Source organism: Netta rufina, assembly GCF_964035555.1.
Source record: "Netta rufina genome assembly, chromosome: 6".
NCBI lineage: Eukaryota > Metazoa > Chordata > Aves > Anseriformes > Anatidae > Netta > Netta rufina.
This window is the reverse complement of record NC_140129.1, coordinates 8686022-8704652: the sequence shown is the minus strand read 5'-3', so window position 1 is coordinate 8704652 and position 18631 is coordinate 8686022.

Genomic DNA, 18631 nt, shown 5'->3' with positions numbered 1-18631 from the left:
GCTGTTGGTGTTTAAGAAGCGTTTGGACTGTGCTCTCAGTTACATGGTCTGAATTTTTGGGTAGACTTGTTTGGTGACAGTAGTTGGACTCGATGATCCTCATGGGTCCCTTCCAACTCGGGATGTTTTATGATTCTATGAAAACCAAGTGCCCTCTCTGCAACAGCGCTCCTGAGCCCCTGGGAGAAATACTGGAGAATTTCTTGAAGCCCCAAGAAGGGCTCACAGCCTTCCCACTGAACCTTTTAATGCTGAACGTGCCAGGCTTGCAACTAAACAGGTCTGTAGTTGCAGGGAATAACTTTGTCAAGGGTGTTTTCTTTTGCCTTCTCTTTCAATTGGCGTTTTTCGTACTCTGCCAGATGTATATCTGCTGCCCCATTAAGTCTCCTGGACTGCCGTGCTCCCCAGGGTGAGACAAGAGGATGGTGAAGATCCCAGGGATGCATGGCCCTTTGGGTGACTCTGACTGGGCCTTACTGCTGCACCATGCAACAAGGTGACAGGAGACTTCTGTGGCAGGAGAAGGGGAGGAACGGCCAGGACTCCTGACTGGGAGCTGGCTGCAGGAGAAAATGGTTTGCACATTACCTGATGGGAAGGGTTGTGTGTGGATAAAAGGAGGAGGAGGTGGTCGTTCATTCAAGTTTGCCTGTGTGAGTTTTAGGTTGGGGGATGTGACTGAGTATTTTTTCTTGAATGTATGCTAAGATTTTCAGACTTTTATATATTGCTTCAAAGCTATGAAGAGCTTGCTGAAACGCGAGGCCCTTATCTCTTAAACCAAGTCTGCCATGCTGTAAAGGCATCTCCAGCTGAGGAGGACAAGCTGATACGGAGCCAGCAGCCTGCTCAGAAGGTATGACTGTGAAACAGAAGACATCTTCTTGCCTGGAACAAGGTAGGTCTTATGCTAAGGCTGACAGAAATATTACATTATGCCACTGTTGTTGGGAGATGAGCCTCTATCTGCCCTTATGGATGTATCCTGGTGGTGCATCTTATGGGGCTGGGAGCCTACAGATGAGAGCACCTTGAGTGCCTGTTCATAACTGAGATTTGCAGTGCCTTGCAATGCTTTGTGGAAGTGTTTAGATAACTTAGTGGGCCCCTTATGGCATCTGAGGAGGCAAGGCTTGACATTCCTTAGTGCTTCGATGAGAAGAACATTTGTATTTAATTAAGACTGCTCCACAGTAATGGGTATGAGGCTGTAGAAAGCTGAGCAGGGATGAGAACAACATTGCCCGATTCCACCAATGCAGAAAGAAATTATTAGTTTAACGGGGCATGAAATTATCCATTTTGTTTTCTTCAAAATTAACTGTAGTTTGTACTATAGTCTGCTACGGTTGATAAAACTACATCAGGGTTGCCCATGCAAGAAACCAGAAAACGTTTGCCTTGGCTGTAGGACTCTGATGTGTAGCTCCAGGAGGACTTTGAGGAGATTATCCACTCCTGGACATCAAAAAGGGCAAAACTCACCAGCTTATTCTTCTACAACACTTTACCTGTGTATCATACCTGTGGCAGAGCGTTTGGGAGACTGCCAAGAATAAAGCATATTGTCAAAGCATGTGGGGTTTCTGCAAGTGGAAATGGCCCCAGAATGTGTTTTCTGCTTGTGCCTGGTGGTGGCTGAGTGGCAAGTGGGAGGAAACGCTCGTTGCTCAGCGTGAGGGTGATAGAGCCAGATGGAGAATCTGGAAAATGCTGAATCTGTCCCCTGCAAACACCAAAGCCTAAGGCATGGGAAATGAGAACCTCCTCTGCTCTCCTGGAGCTGATGGATGGCAGCTGGTAGTAAATGGATTGGTGATAATATGATGCTATAAGAAACTGTTTTTAATATTTAGAGAGGCTGGGATCCTGGACTGTTTTGGGCATACAGAAATGGGAACGGTACGATATTTCTGTAAATACTAAAAAAGACTTCTGTGTCTGCATCCTTGTTTTGTCCCATTCAGATGGTTGAAAATTTGCCCAAATGCAGAATTGTTTATGTCCAAGAAATCTTAAAATGTAGCTGATTACATGAATATTTGAAGCTCTGATATTGGATGAGTTAAGAAACAATGGTCTCTCAGTTCACCCAGTCCAATCAATAGTGAAATCTCAGACTCTTGCAGTCGATTTGTGACCGAATGTGAAGTCAAAAGGTGTTCAGGCAGAGCATTCACGGGGTAACTCCCAACCCAGGTCATATCTGAGGAAGTGATAGATATGCAGGAGACTTGTGAATTAAAAAGGAAAAGAGAAAAAGTAAACTTCAGTGGACTGTTAACTTCTGTTGTGCACTGGAGTGTGCATCACTGGAGTTTGCACAGGGTGTCCATTGCCAGCCCTGGGAACGTGATGCAGGGATGGGGCCAGGTGATGGTGCTCTACTACCTTTGGGGTCAGGTTGCAGCAAGGTCTGTAGGTCTTAGCCTTACGTTATGCAGTTGCCCAAAAGGTGCTGTGCTCCAGGTGAAATGAACACCAGCATAGCTAGTAGGAAAGAGCACATCTGGCTCTGTTTTTAGAATAAGCTGCAGTGTGTGACAGTTGCCAAAATCAAGAGCAAATGAGCTGTACAAAACACACAGGTAGCTTTTCAGAGTGAAATCTGTGCGCGTATTTTCAGGTAAACCTTGCATTTGCAGGCACCTGATAGTGAAAGGAGAACTGTATAACAGGCTGAAGGAGGTAGGAGTGTGTACGCATCCTGCAGGGAGGCGTGCATGTAAGGCTGGAAACACGATCCCTTGCAGCCAAGTTTTGAAACTGAAGAGCTGAAACTCTTCAATGGCCGATGCAAACAAGGCTGTTCTCCTAAGGTTATCTCCTCTGTTGGAGACTTCATTAGAAATCCTTTGTCATGGGTTCCCAAAATACTCAAAATAAGGTAAGGTCTTGAAATTAGTGCAATGGTGAGTATGAACACAGATAGTGGGCTCCAGCCAGAGGACTATCTGAGCACTGGCTCTTTGAAGACGTTTTCAGAATACTGGTTTTGAGCTCAGCCTTTCGTGTAGTCCCTTTCCCACCCTATTTTAAGCCCCCATCAGCTATTCCTGACTCAACATCTTCTACCTCTGCGTGTGTGTGTGTGGTGTCAGCGGGGTTTCTCCAGCAGGAATGTGTAACAACACATTGTTCTTCTGCTATCGTGCAGGAAAAATGGCTGCTCATCCAGTGTTAATTAGCTCTGGCTACATGGAAAGTGGCCCCTGTCTGAAGTACTGCAATAGAGATGGTGTTGAATGTGCTAGAAAGGGAGATAACCTTTAAAGTTAAAATATAAGCATAAAACTCTGGCAAATACATAGCAGTTAGCTGAAATTACAGCTGTTAATGGCCCTATGTAAAATGATTGAGAATCCATTGCTTAAGCAGCCTTGCAGTAATTGTTCTCTCATTGAAATCAATGACAAAATCATCAGTGATTTCCCAGGGACCAGGCATGAAGAAAAACACTTGCTGTTTGCCACAGGCTCGAACTGAATCTTGAGTAACACTTTGAAAGGAGAGGTTAATATCCTGGGGCTGATGCGTATCTTTTTATACCAGCATAATTTGAGTTGCATGGAGCAATGCTGATTTTTACCTTTTGCCAATGCAGGGCTTAGTAAATTCTATTTCTTCTGCACTTTAGTGGTCTCCAGACTAGGAGATGCTTCTGCAAACAGTGTCTGTAAGTGGTGGGATGGCTGAGCTAGCCTGCTCACAAGGAAAAGCTTATGACAAGCGAGCAACCTGCAGATCAGTTCTGCATTGCCTGCTAGCAGTAGCTGCAAAACCAAAGATGCACAGCTGATGGCTCACTCGTAGGAGGTCTGGGTCCTTTGGTTTAAAAAGAAAGCTTGATGTGGTCACAGCTTGCTTTCAGCAGCACTCTGCTTGGATTTTTGTGTTTTTGGTTGGTGGCGGGAGTTGCAGCAGTAGCAAGCCACGAGCTAGGTGCTGACAAGCAGTTCCCAACGTGGTTTAAAAATAAACTCCCTGTGGATTGTTAAAGTCCTGCACTATCTGTCTTCTGGCTCTCTCTTTCTCTCCCAGTAAGCTGACTTGACTGTTTGAGGAGAATGGATTTCACCAAAACAAATGGACACTTTGTCCTGCGATTTTAGGTTGATTTATGGTGGATTGTTTGATTTATTGCCTCCAGCCGATACGAAAGTTGAAGCACTAATTTATATTATCTTTCCTTCAAACCTGAATTAATAGCAGCTCTTTGAGACGCTGATAAAGCTGCAGAACAAAAGCGGCCAGGAGCCACCTCCAGCCACCTGCTGCAGGAGCTGGGACGTTGGGCTTCCAACACAGCGATACAGCATGCTTTTTGGGGTGATCATCCACGTCTTTGGAGAAATTTCGTTGTGTCAAGAGCTCTTTAAATCAAAAGCAGTGCTCTCTGTTAAAAAGGGAAAAAAAAAAATACCGTTTTGCTGTTTCCTCCCCATTCTTCTGCCTCTGTATCTTGTTTCCTGCCCAGCATAAGCTTTCCTTTCTGAAAAGCTCCTCGGGTAAGTGTCAGTGATAGGTCCCAAGCTCCCCCAACACGTGTCGGGATACAATATCGCGCAGGGTGATCAGATTGGCTTTGACTTGTTCATACCGCACTGGTTCAAGGCCTGGATTCGTGAGGCTGGAGGAACACTAATGAGCTTTCAGCGCTTGAGATGGGATGGATCATTAGATGGTCACTGATAGGGGAGTTTTTATTCTTCAGGAAGTAGACCAGAAAATTGGATTTTCTTTAATTTTTTCTCCTTTTGGCTAGGCTTTATCTAAAAATAAGCCGTAAGTGTAGCATTGTATTTGGTTGTATCATTACCAGCTACCTCTGAAGTGCAAAGGTCCTTGATATATTCTTCTAGAGGGCAGCTTAGCCTGAGATTTAATTTCAAATATGAGGCTATCCCTGTTCTTTCAGTAAAGTTTTCCAGTTTTCTGTACTTGCTTGGAGTCTGGATGACCTCTGCAACTCCTTGTTTATGAGTAGTGACATAACAAGATTAACATTGATCTTTCTGCAGCAAAGGTAGTCCCCTGCCTTTCCCCTGAGGCCCTTGTGCTCAGTGCTAGCACCACATACTTGATGTTCCATATTCAGCATAATGCATAGGAGTCCTTAAAATAAATAAATAAATAAAACTGAAGGGGCTTATTTATTTTGTCGTTATATTCACTGGATGGTGCACTGTTCATTGTTAGATCAACAGGTGCAAAGCAAAACAGCACGTACACGTACTGATGGATGAAAGATAACACAAGCTGCCCTTAAAATTGACATGTTTTCTTCACTTTTTTTTGTGGAGTATTTTTGTTGGTTTGCAGCTCATTATAGGTCCTACATTTTGTCCAGCATCTGAATACTCAGTGCTGGTGGTCTGTGGTGCTGGTCCAGTCAAAGAGGGAGCTGAAATCCATCCCCTTCAGCCCTTTGTTGGGGAGGAAAAGTAACTGGGGAGAGGAACAGAAAGCTGACATGTCAGCTAGGACTGCAACCCACCTGGAAGCCCAGGGGATCTGCTAATTTCCGAAGTTATTGGTGTCTCAGGGGATGGTACAGGTAATTTATTTATTTATATTAATTTATTATTATTTATAATAGCCTTGGGCTGAAGTCCAGCCCCTAGTCTTAAAAGACTGCAAAATTTGATTTCAGGAGGATGGGACTTGAACTGGTGTAAGACTGCCATACGCAGGATGTTCTGCAAGGAAAGTGTAATTAAGCAGTAACCTCATGGTGGGTGAGCATCAGTAGCTGCCAGCTTCTTTTTGATAAGAATTTCCAACTTTGGACTTAGGCTGGCTCCATATATTTGGATTCCAGTTTGATTTTGTGCCCCCAGGTACCATTGCTGATGCTGGCTAATGGCAACACGCTTAGCAGATGGCACACATCCATGGATGTTTTTTGGGGTGCCCTTCATAAGGGAAAAGGTCTTGGTAGACCTACCTTGGAGCTCTGCATGGCTCATGATGGCACAGGCTCTGTTCTGCTGCTGCTTTCTGCACAGAAGCTCACATGCAGCTTCTTCAAAACCCTGCCTGAGCTTCCAGGTGGTGAGTGAAGACATTTCCTTTCCCATTTCCTTTCTCCCAAGCAGGGGGCTAATGCAGTGCTTCTCCTATCTGTAACTGCTATAAATCTTGGCTGAGACCTGAGCTGAGCAAAAGTGGGATGTGCTCCCAAGAAGGGGAAGGCAGGGTGTGCTGATACATTAATTAAAAAGTGTAAGGAGTAGTTAGTTTTTGAGATAATGGCACGGGTTTGGTGTTGCTAGAGTGTTTTTCTTCCTTTTGAGACAGATGCTTATGAATTATTTTTTTTTCTTCCCTCCCCTGCTTTCCCCACTTTTTTTACACACAAGTTTCTTTGAAAGCTGGTTGCACCGACAGACCGTGTGTGCACAAAAAGGAATAGGACTATTTTAAACCAGCTAAGGTAGAGCTAATCTAGTACTGAGATGATGATGGGCTGCAATATACTTGGCTTAAATGTTTTGGATTATTTGGGTAGGGAAAATATTTGTTTTTCTAATTCAATTCACATTTAGAAGATATCAGCTTCAGTTAATATTTTTAATGGCTTTTTGAATCCGCATTCTTATCTGAATTTAAAAGCAATTTCAGGTCTTGGTAATATTGCCTCAGGCAAAATTGTGGAACTTCTTCACAGAATGTATATGTATATTGACTTTGTTATTCTAGGTCAAAACTTTAATGAATGTAATATCATTTCTTTGATTATTTTCTTTTAATTTATGTTACGTTCCTTATATTAAAATATTTGGCTAGATCTGTTAAGCATTTCTTAGCAAATACATGCTTTTTTTTTTAGATCTAGATAATATTGGCAGGTACTCTCTGAAGTAGAATTAAGACACCTTTGGGGTCGTGCATTTGTTTGGCTCAGCTACTTTGCTTTAAACTACTATTTACATGCATAAGCAAATTTGGGGTGGGGAGAAGTACTGTTCAGTTCTGGAAGGGAAGGTGGGTTTGTTGCAGTTGCGATGGGGCCTTGGTACAAAAGACACTTAGATTTTTATGCATAGGTTTATTTACTAGTGATCCTCCTTCCACTCTGACTGGAAATTTCTATAAGTGTAGGTAAAACACTGACATCTAGTGCCTAAAACAAAGCATCCAAACATGCACAGAGACTCCAGTCCTGTTCCTCCCATCACAGACAGGGTTGGCTGTCCAACAATATTCCGGACTGGACAGTGTATTATGGATATATGACTATGGGCTGGCCCTGGATCAGCCAAGGAAGGGGTTGGTTTGTGCACTCCATGGGATAAAAGTGCAGCTGGAGGGTGGCTGGCAGAGGAGGGGTGAAAGGGGAAGGGAAGGTCTCTGCCTGCTGGGAGCTGGTTGCTCTGCGATCCCAGAGATGGGGTGTTCAAACAGGAAAGCCAAACCTACGTGGCATCTGTTGCAGTGCTCTCAGATTCCTTGTGTTAAAAAACTGAAATATAGCACGTCTAAACATGGGATATAAAGAGGAAGGAGGGACAGTGCTCAGGATGATGAAATTGAGCCAGATGCAAGGGAGTTACAGGTCAGGTTGCTCATCAAATCTGCTGAGGCTAATAAGTGCTGAGGTGCTTAACCAAAAAATGGCTGTAGTTAGAAAATAAACCTTCAGGTCTAGGTCTGAGAGCTGCGAAATCCTTGCCTGGTGCAGGGAGGAGTGACTTTGAGGGGTCAGCAATGCCCTTCACCTAACCTTGGGCAAGTCCTTTATGATTACTGACCTGGTGGTGTCTGTCATCACCCATTGCAGTGGTGAACATAATGGAAAAAGGGGGTTTTGCTTTTTTTATTTTTAAAGCAATGGTGGCTCTGCTAATGTTCCTACTTGAACTTTTATTTTAAGGCAACCAAAATGTCTCGCTTCGGTTTCAGCCCCGTGTTTGCAGACCTCTATGAGACAATGCCTCACTGTACGGTGGCTTGGGTGCTGGTGACCCCATGTGTCAGAGGCTTTTCCTGAAACATTGTAATATTTGAAGTAAAATCCCTGTGGCTGCTTTGGGGAAGCCAGCACATAGGAGAGAGGTGAGCCTGAGACACAGCATCATAAGCAGCGTATCATTAAGAACGCACAGTGCTGGGCCTTGATACCCAGACGGAAACATTGCATCAGCTCAAAAACTGGGGCTGGCTGGAGTCACTTCCAGCTGGAAGTAGCCGGTGTCCAACAAAAGACAAACTTTCTCCAGTTCTGCAGCCTTCTTCCTGTCTGCCAGTCCCTCAGTGCAGGAGGTAAAGCTGGCCGGGTCTCTCTGACCTGCTCACGTTGTGTGCTGGGTCCCAGGAGCAGGGCAGCTCTGGAAGGCCTGGGGCTGGTGTATTCAGAGGGAGGTTTGAGTGGGATTTCACCTGCAGGTTGGTATTTGGAGAGAAAAGGGATGTCATGGCTTGGGGAGTGCTCCCCCTTGTTTATGTATATATATGAAGAGGTATTTTTCATCTCCCAGAGCTTAGGACCTGCCAGTCAGTCTCCAGCAAGCGCTTCCTCGTGGGGCTACGTCCAGCTCCATATAAGAAGTGGCTCTCCTCTGTCCTGTGTTATTCCTCTTAGAGGGCTGCTCCATAAATAGATGCTTCTCATGGCTCTCTAATCTGTTTCTAAGTTCGGGATTAACATATTTGTGGCTGTGTATGTGAACTTGCTCTTGTGCCACTGCTAATCTTCACTTTCTACAGCAGACAGAAGGAGAAGCTGAGCCAAACATCAGCTGATAGACACAGTTCCTTAAAGGGACCTGATTTTACCTCATCCTTTTTACTAGATAAATAGCCTAACAAGTTTTCTTCAGATGGTCTTCTCCTTTCTGTCTCTTCCTAGTAACTGTGAATGTGTGCTTGTTCATCCCTGTGTGCATTTCCTAATGCTCCTTAGGAGGTCTCACCGGGTTTCCCCTCTCAGTTGTTACCAGCTGATGGGCTCCTGTTAGCAGCAGAGTTGTCAGTCGTTACTAAAATCGTAATAATTTATGCCTTTACTATTACATGGGTCTTTGGAATCGCTTTTTTCTTCTGTTCCTGCTAATCTGCCCTAATGGTGCCTTCCAGCAAACCCTTCCAAAGAATCTCTCCCGCAGTGCCAGGGACCAAGGCTTTCAGGATCTAACAGCCCTGCGAGCAGCGCTCCTCCTCTCAGCTGCATTCCTTACACTGCCCATCAAAAAAAAGAAATCATCCTTAACTACAGCTATGCTCCTAGATTTGGTAATTTCTCCTGCTACAAAAAAGCCTGTGTAAAGTCTGCTAAAAGTGTTATTCTTGTTAAGTGTGTCATTTAAAATGCCTTGCCTTTTTCTTGTGTTTCTTTTGCTTTGCTCTAGCTTTTTCTGGTTTATTTATCTGAATGGAAGGGTCCTGTTGAGACAGCTTAATAGTAGGAGGGAGTTCACAGGAAGGGTCTCAAGTCCTCCCTTTAAGGTGGGTACAAGTTTGCCTGTTTCTGGAGAGCCAGTTCCTCCTCCCCATGTGCTTTCCCCTGCAGAAACCAGTTCAACTTACAGAGACTCAGGCACCATGAGCTGTTCTTGGTTTCGTTTGGGGCATTGGGCTTGCTTGGAGAGCAGTCTGTGCACAGGTATCTCCCTTAACCTGCTGACTATGTTTTAACCAATATTTTAAATTTAACTTTTTTCTTTAATACAGCATCTTTTAAGGGTAACGTTAAAATGGCAGAAGAAATCTCTACTTCGCTTTGGTACCACTTCCCCTTTGTGCCCCTGTTTTTATCCTTAATGAGAATTTTGGTCCTTCTGCAAGGATGATGGTGCAGATACACACAGCTCAGTCCAGCATGGGAGAGAAAAGCAGGGGTTTGCGGTGCTGTTTCTTGTAGGTTGAGTTGTAGTGAATGAACCATATAAAAACACTTCTTCCCCTGCAAAAGACCCCAGATCGTAAACCATAATTTGAAATTCACATTCATGCTGATAATACATCTTAAATATTTTATTACAGCTTACATTGCAAATGCTGAGTGAGGCAGGAAAAAAATATCAAGTACTTCCATGTACAGAAACCATCTGAAGTTGGTCTTAAAAGGGCTGGTTGTGATGTGAGTAGGAAATTACAGGGTTCCTACTCTTAGAACTTCAATACCATGTATTCTCAGCACAAGTTTAGTTGACTTTTGCTAGTCCTTGCTGTTTCTGCACGATTCTTTCAGAACTGCCACCAGCTTTGTGTCCCCTCCTGCACCAGTGCTTCTCACCCAGGGGAGGATGCAGGCTCCTGAGCGGGTGGCTATTCCTGAGCCAGGAGAATGTTAGCTCGGGTGTTATTCCTACGGACGACTGTGGTGTTTCTGGTATGATGGTGAATGAAGCCAAACTCCTTTTGTGTAGATGCTGTCCCCCAAAAAGGCTCACCAGACCTCCCAGATGCTACATTACAGATGTCTCTCACCTTACTTACACTGTGCTGTGCTGTTGAGCTGTCAGAAGCAGCAAGATGAGGCTGTAGCATGGGCAGGGAGCCAAATTTAGTGGATTATTTTCATAAGTCTATATACCCGTAGTTAGCTATACATATTTCTTCAGGGGAGGTGGCTCAGACTTTAAATCAACTTAGGAGCCAGTGCAACTGCCTGGAATAATTACAGTGTTTGTCACTGGTTTTCATATAATCCATTAAGTACATCCTAGATTTCTCTTCGTGCATCTGCAGTCATCTGTCACTTGCAGTTTCCAGTCTAAATAACTATATTTATGGGATTAGCTGACACATAAGCTGCCCATCACCTGAGATTTGGTATCTGGGACCGAAGCTCAGGAAAAAGGCCTTCTTTTGGTCTGCCATGAACAACCCCCTTTGGATTCGTTTGCAACTATTACTTGTTGCATAAATGAAATAGGGAATATTTGCTGGGTATTCTTGTTCTGGCCACTAAAATATAAATTATGGAAACTTTCTATGCAAACCTGTCTTCTAAGAAACCTGAAATCATAGCTGAGTTATTAAAGTTTAATAGCTAGTGGAGGGGGGAAGTAATTACTTCTCATAACATCTTTCTCTTTCAAGAATTTTGTTGTAACCCTTGATGCAAAATTATTCCACTGGCATTATAAACTGCAGTGTAATGTCTTATAATGTCACCTCTTACTACCACAGAGAAACCTTTATGTTATGACTTAGATTATACACCAGAAATGAAGATGAATATAATGGAAGTAGATAGCTAATGTATCAAGGTGGCATTTGAGGTAAGGACTTTTTTTTTTGCAATGTGTCTCGGAACATGAAGTAATTAAGCGTGATTTTTTGTCTCGGCACAAAAGGAGCCAAACATGATTGTCTTCAACGGTGTTTTGCTCATTCTCTGTCAGCTGAAATGGTGCCAGTAAAGCTCGGATTTGCTTTTGATTCCTTTTGCTGTTGTTGTTGTTGATTTTTTTTTTTTTAATAGCATCTCAAGCAGGTGTGGTATAAAATGCTGTCTGATGCGTCATTGAGAAGAAAATTGAGTTGGTGTGGGCCCCGGCAATGCTCCTTTGGATAGGAGAAGAGCCTGAAGTTGGGTTTGCCCTTCAGTCATGGGGCTGATGGTCATTGATTTCAAGTCTCCCTTTGCTGTTTTCTCTCCACCCTTCCTCATCTTCCCTCCCACCGAAAACGTACCAAGACTGGAGAGGAAGCAGAAGAGGGAGAGCACTGCAACAGCCTCTCACCCTCATGGGGCTCCATAGCATCTGATGCACCACAGGGCTGTGCCCAGTGGCAGATATTGCCCTATTACAGCAGATGTCTGATAGCAGCTAAAAGTGACCAATGTCAATTGAGACTTTCTTGTTTTCTCCTTCTCCTAGTATCTTCCACTGGACCACAGAGGCTTTTGAGTGTTGTGGGGCCGTAAGCAGGTGTCCAAACTTCTCTGAATAGGATTTTATTAGTAACTATAAGGAATCCCTTCAGACCTTATTCCCATGAAGTTATGTCCCATGGGAAGTCATTCTTGAGGAAAAAACGTTGGGAATAAGTAGCGTTTATGGGTGTCCCTCAGCATCAGGGTTGACCCCTCCAGAAACACAGATCTAGATTTGATCTGGCGACTCCTGGTGTGTGAGGTAGGTGGTGCTATAGCAAAAGCCACTGCATAGCCACTGTTTATCTCCTGGCATGTTTTCAGGAAGCTGCTGGTCTTCAGCTGGCCAAAACCAGTCGGCTACTTATTTTTGGTGCGTGAAGAGGGCAACTCCTTATCTCACTCCCTTGACTTGTGTGACTTAGGGAAATGGAGCTAGAGTCTGAGCAAGCCTGGTTTAATCCTAAAATACTTTCCTTGGCTGGTCTGGGGAAAACCAGCTCCTGGCAAACCCCTGTTTTTTAACGGAAGACAGTCCCTGCTGCGGTGACTGGGCAGGAGGGGATGTTAGGTCCAAGCTTGTTCCTGTTTTGCTGGTAATGACGGCGCTGTTCTGAAATCCATGTTGTTCCTACAGTGTTTCAGTGTCTTCCCTCTGAAAAAAATGCTCTCATTGGGCATGGGTGGGATGGCAGTGAGGAGCTTTGTTTTGCTGTTGGAAACAATGGTATTTGTTCAAATAAAATACAACACAAGAGTGTGTCAGACTAAATAACATACAGGCTGGAGGAGATTGCATGTTTGACACTCTTCATTTTCTTATCTGTTCATTTTGCTGTTGAAATGCTGTTCTTGAACTTTCTTTGATTTAGTTTTGACTTCGTGCTTTTAGTTTTAATATTAAGTATAGGATATTACAGTGAAGAATTCATGGGGTTGGGAAATAGGATGATCAATATAAAATTGCAGCATTATTAAAAAGGAATGGCATTATGTTTTTGAATTAGACTATTCTGTGGGTTATTCCCACTGTCTTAGATTCATCCTCTAATGTTATATTCCTGGGATGGAGAGTTAATTTCTGGCTTCTTTGTGATAACCACACCCATATGGGAGCTGAATTACTTGAAGGGTTTCAAAATGCATCAAATTCAAGTTCTTCAGACCCAAAGCAGCTCTCAGCTGTCAGAAACAGGCTTTCTTTTTTTTTTTTTTTTTTTTCTTTTTATGGCAGTATTCATATTATTAGAGCAAGGTTGTTTGCCTCGCCAGAACATTTCCTAACTCCCATCAGCAGAGGCTGGTTTCTGACACACGGCGGCTCTGCCGATCGTATTTCAAGTGACCCTTGTAATTGGTGAGCATCAACCGGCAGTGAAGTTCCAGCATTAAACTTTAACTCCTCTCATTTAGGGTCTTAATTGTGCTTTGAAATGTTTGATGGCTTGGCTGACCTTTTTTTTCTGGGTTAGCTGAGGCTGAGATTTGTCTGCCAGAAGAGAAGCCGTGGAGGAAACCTTGAAGCATTGCACCTCATTGGTTTCAGTTGGGTAGCGTGGTCTGGTATCTCTTGTTTTAGAAATGTCCCCCAGCTTTTATTGATTGTGAACAGAGCTATGGGGAAAATATGACACCATAAATGCAAAGAACTTTACAAAGAGTAGGCGATGAATGTAAGCTGAAGAGCTACCTACATTAAAAGCAGGAATTGGATGTTGTCATCTGTTTAATCTGGTTTTGCATTTCTAAGTTAGTTCTAAACCTTACTTTCCCTGCAGGGAGTCTCCCAGCGGTACAGCAGATTTCTCTTGCTGGCTGAGAAGTCCTGTGCTAACATTTACACCAAATATTTCCCTGTTCCAGAGACCTGTGGCTTTCTCCAAAAGCAGCAAAAATGTTTTTTCATTAGATCCAATTGAACACCTCCTGTGTAAATGGGAGAGCAGGCGTACCATGAATACCTATAATGCACGTGTCCTCTTTTCCCTAACCCCACGCACGCTTGACTTTCATGGCAGCCCCGTGGCCCTGTGGTGACATTTGTTCTGCTGCTCCTCGTGGAGCTCGGCACCAGCGCCGTGTCCCACGCGCCCTGGTGGGGACGTTGCCCTCGTCACCGTGTAATTAATCTGAGAGCTGCGAGATGTCAGGAAAGTCACCTGGCCCCGTTTGTGCGGGAGGAGAACAGCAATGTCAAACACAGAAGGCGAGCAGTGGGGCCAGCAGCCAGATTTAGGCTGAGGAATGGCTGGGGGCAGCGCCCGGACGGGCAGCGTGACTGATGGGGTGGCAGCATGAGGGGGGGTTGCTTGAGAGGGCTGCAGGAGACAAAATTCCCATCTTTTCCCTTTGGATCTGTTCTTCAAATCTCCATTCCTGATGCTAAAAGGTTATTTAATACCTCAGGGCTCCCCAGCCTTCCCGGAGCAGCATCCTTGCATGTTCAGAAGTCTCCCTGCTTTGCCTGACACCTTGCTAAATATTGGTCTCTTGCAGTAATATTTTATCACGTATTTATAAACCCGGAGAGCTGCAGAAGAAACACAATGATGAATACAGCCAATTACCTTACCTTCATCCTCCAGAGCATTGGGCTAAACCCAGCCACTGAATAATTACACCTGCAGAAGAAGTTTTATTGGAAAAAAGGAGTGGGAGGACTTGGTGGCTGTGGGGTGGGACTGCAGCGGTTTGGCTGCACCCCATGGGGTGCAAATGGTCTGAACCCCCCAGATGCGACCTCCAGGAGCTCTTCCATCCTTATCCATCACAAAGGGAGGTAGAAAGAGGATTGCCTGTGTACTAAATGGAAGTGTAATTGTGAAATTGATTGCCAAATGCCCCAATTCTGCTCGGTTTGGTTACATAGAGGTGCTGTCTGCCTGGTTGGAGAATTCTCCCACCAGCTTTCTTTTTTTTCAGTACTTCAAGATTGGTTGCCTTTGGAAAATGCTTTCAAGCCACTTGGCTTGAGGCAACGTCATTAGCTTGCATTGGTGACTTATTTGTGAAGTAAATATTGAGTGACAGCCTATTTATCATACACCCTTCAGCTCACAATCCATTTTACTGCCATTGCCAGCGTGTTGTGTGGTCGTGGGTTACAGCTAGAACTGAACAGGCTGTCCCATGACTTCTTTGCTCGTGTTTTGTTTTTAATTAGGAATGAATCCGGGAGATCCTACTCTTACCAGCCCCCTCTGAGTTGTTCATTCAGGTGGGTGCTGGTTCTCAGCTCGTGGGTGATGCTCCACCAGCACCATGGCTCGAGCATGATCCAGCTGGAGCCATTGTGGAGGGGACAGTGACCACGTCTGTCATCTGCTAGGGTCAATTTTAAATAGTATCTTGCACCTTTGCTTTGGTGAAAGTGTCTGAGGTGTTCAGGTTGTTTTTTTTAGTTCATTTCCTTCACAGCCAGCACCCACCAGCAGCAGACACCTGCTCCAGACACACATCCCTGCTGACCTGGGCTTAGTGCTGGCTCGGTGCTGCCAGGGAGAATTTTTTAGGTAAATTAAGAAAGAAATGAAGGAATTGCACCCCCCCCACACCCTGCCTTTGCTCCAGGGAGCAGCTGGATGCCAAATCAGAGCACGAATGCCCGTGGTGTGCTTGCCCCCCACGCAAAGTGGGGTGGTAAAAAGGAGCCTCCCTCTGCAATGCCAGAGCAATGGGGGGTTTACCCCGGGTTTTGGGGTCGGGCTTGCACGTCTGCCCCCGTGCATGTGAAGCTTTGGCAGCGGAGGAGCCGTGAGAGGGCAGTGTTGTATTGCAGGAGGAGGAAGCTGCGGAGGAGGGGGGGAAGCACCTGCAAAATCCCCCAGGCTCGGCACCCCCGGAGCCTCCACCAGGGCTTTGGCTGCGTTTTGCCGTGCGGGCATGTTTGTGTGCCGGGGCAGAACCTGTGAGAGCTGCGGGAAGGCTGTGCTTTGCCTGGCTTTTCAAACCCAAGTGATGGTGATCTGCTCTTCCCGCCCTCCCTTTAATTAACTGGAACCCCAAACTTGCAGTAGCTGTGAAATACGGGACCTGACCGCACGCGGTAGCTGGCTGCCTTCACCTTTATCTGACATTGCAGGACAGATGACTCCACGCCGCTCCGTAGCACTCGCAGATAATTACCTTTCTTTCACAAAAATTTACTTCTTGGTACAAATGACATCTCAAGTCAGGGAAACAGGAGCTCAGGTACTTCACCCTTCTTTCACAAGGTCGAACAATGAGGAGCTGATGATTTCTCTTGTACTATTGTAGCAAAGCCACCTGCTCATTTTAGATTTCTACTCCGTATGACAAGAATATTAAGAGTGAGAGGGAAAGCTCAAGTTTTGCTGTGCCTTGCAGCAGCTGGAGAGGTGCCTGCCAGGAAGGTGGAAGAGCAGGTCTCACCGAGGTGGATGGTCTGACCATCTCCCCATGTTCCCATAATGCTACATGGGGACCTTAATATTCAAACCAATCTCATCTTTCCCTGCAGCCGTCTGTGTTGTAGAGGGTTTCTTTAATATGTCAGAAAAAAAGAAGGATTAAACAGCCCCAGAACTGAAGAGAGAGTCTAAAGGTGCTTCTCATCTAAATTGTACCTTTCTGCAATGGCTGTCTGATGAAGTGAATGACCAAAGCAAAATGACTTCCCTCCTGCCTTGAATTTTCTTAGGTTAAAGTTTGGAGAGGATAAGGGCTGTTTTGGGGCTGAAATCTTGTTTTTGAGTAGATTAACCCACTGCAGAGAGGGTGCTCTGGAAGGCTGGGGCCGTGTCCAGCCCTTGGTGCCTACCCCAGCCTTGCTCCCACAAGAGAGCTCAGCACTGAGGGCTCACAAGAAAAAGGATGTGAAGCCTCATAAAGACCAGAAGCAGCTCTGAAGGAAGCCCCTTCCAGCACCAAGTTATACAGCAGCCCCCTTTGCTGGCAGGTACGGGCTGTTCTACCTGGACTCTGATGCAGAGGGGGAAGGAAAGCTTGGTTGTCTTCATCTTTAAGTCTAGTAAATCTTTCAGAAGAAAGTGATCTGCTTGTTTGTGGTACAATTGTTTTGTCAAAAAACAAAACAAAACAAAAACAAAAACAAAAACCACCTACCTCAAAATAAAATGAAGGTAATATCTGGTCTTCAGAGATGCTAAACGGGCATTGCAGTGACAGTGGGGTTCAGCCCTGGGCAGTATTGGCAGGGCAGTTGAAAGAAACAAGGTGGTATCAGAAACACATAGCATTCATCTTAAAGCTTGAGCCTGTGCAGAGAGGATGGGTGAGTTTAATGGTTACTGACTTTTATTGAAATCCATCTTCGTTGGGTATGGAAGGATTTACAGTGGCTAATGCCTTTCCGTAATGCATCCCTCTATCAACAGAGACAACTGTGTTTGGAGAGCAAGATTTCTCACCTGCTTGTCAGGCAACAACAAACCACAAAACCTCCTTTTGCATCCCGCAGCTAATCATTCACTGATTTAAAACATCATGTGTTGTCAGGAGTGGTATGGGAGATTGGTTGTCACCGTTAGGCTTTTGCATACCCACGGAGAGACGCTGAGTGTGTGTAAACAGAGGTGCCACCAGTTAGAGGGAAACACTTTGTGGTAGGCTTTTCCCTGGTGTTTAACCATAGATACTTCAATAAATCCAGCAAGCATTTCTTTAAAAATTATGAAAAAGTTGGTGTAATGTTGATGCTGGTGCTTTTCTGCGTAGTGGGAGGCGTAATCTGCTTAATGTCACACAGCAGACAGCCTTTAAATTTACATCTGTTTTATACACAGTGGCAGCAGAGGTTCCCAGAGATGCTTCAAGCTTCATGTTTCATTTCTGAGTGAGTTTTATTAATAATGAAGGAGAAAAATTGATCGGCAGATCCGCAGAAGGGGAAAAAAATCTTGCTAGCGGATAAGTCACAAGAATTCAGACAGGCAGAGAGACTTCTGCAACTCTTAAATGTAAAACCTGCACGTGGTAGGCTCTAGTTATGTGGAAGCTCTCGTTGTTCTGGTTGTACTTCTCCAAACCACAGGAATATTTCTGTTCTTTGGGGGGGGGAAAAAACACTTCATTTTTGATAAAAGCTCTATAGTGACCCAGTTACTTTTAAAGAAAAAAAAAAAAAAAGAAAAAAGATGTATTGGCAAGTCAAAGTAGCTGCAGCCACCGTCATTCTCAATAATGCAGCAAGTCACTACATCTTAACAGCCACTCATTTCTCCCCATGGCTCAGACTAAATTGTTTATTAGAATTTTTGTGCATTATTTAAAAAAAAAAAAAAGGGAAATCGTAGCTCTTCATTTTAAAGAGTACTGCGATCAAAATTCAGATTATTCAAATTTATCATGTGCATTGTATGAGGTAATAACGACTGCTATTTTTCTTTAATACTGCAAGATATTTGCTGTTTTTTTTCTATCTTGTTTGTAGTCATAAATAAGCAGGCTGTTTACATGGCATTGCTACAGGGGGAAGAAGTAATATGAAAATAAAAATTTGATCCAGCCAATGGCTGGAATTGCAATGAAAGACCTGAGCAGGGAGTAAACGAAATTCTTGAAAATAAAGAGAGGCTGCCCAAAAGCATGCCAGAGCTCTGCGTGGATTTCTTGTGCCACTTCAAGGGAGGATTCCCAGTATTTCCAATCACGTAAATACGTTTTGGGGCTGTACTTTTTTTTCCAACTCAGATGCTTGCCAAGCAAATTGAACCTTACAAACATAATTAGCCAGGGGCTGAACGTTTAATCTTAAATTCTGAGTCTTCATTAAGACTTAATTTAAACCTTAGGAGGGAAGCGCGGAGCAATTCCCCGCTT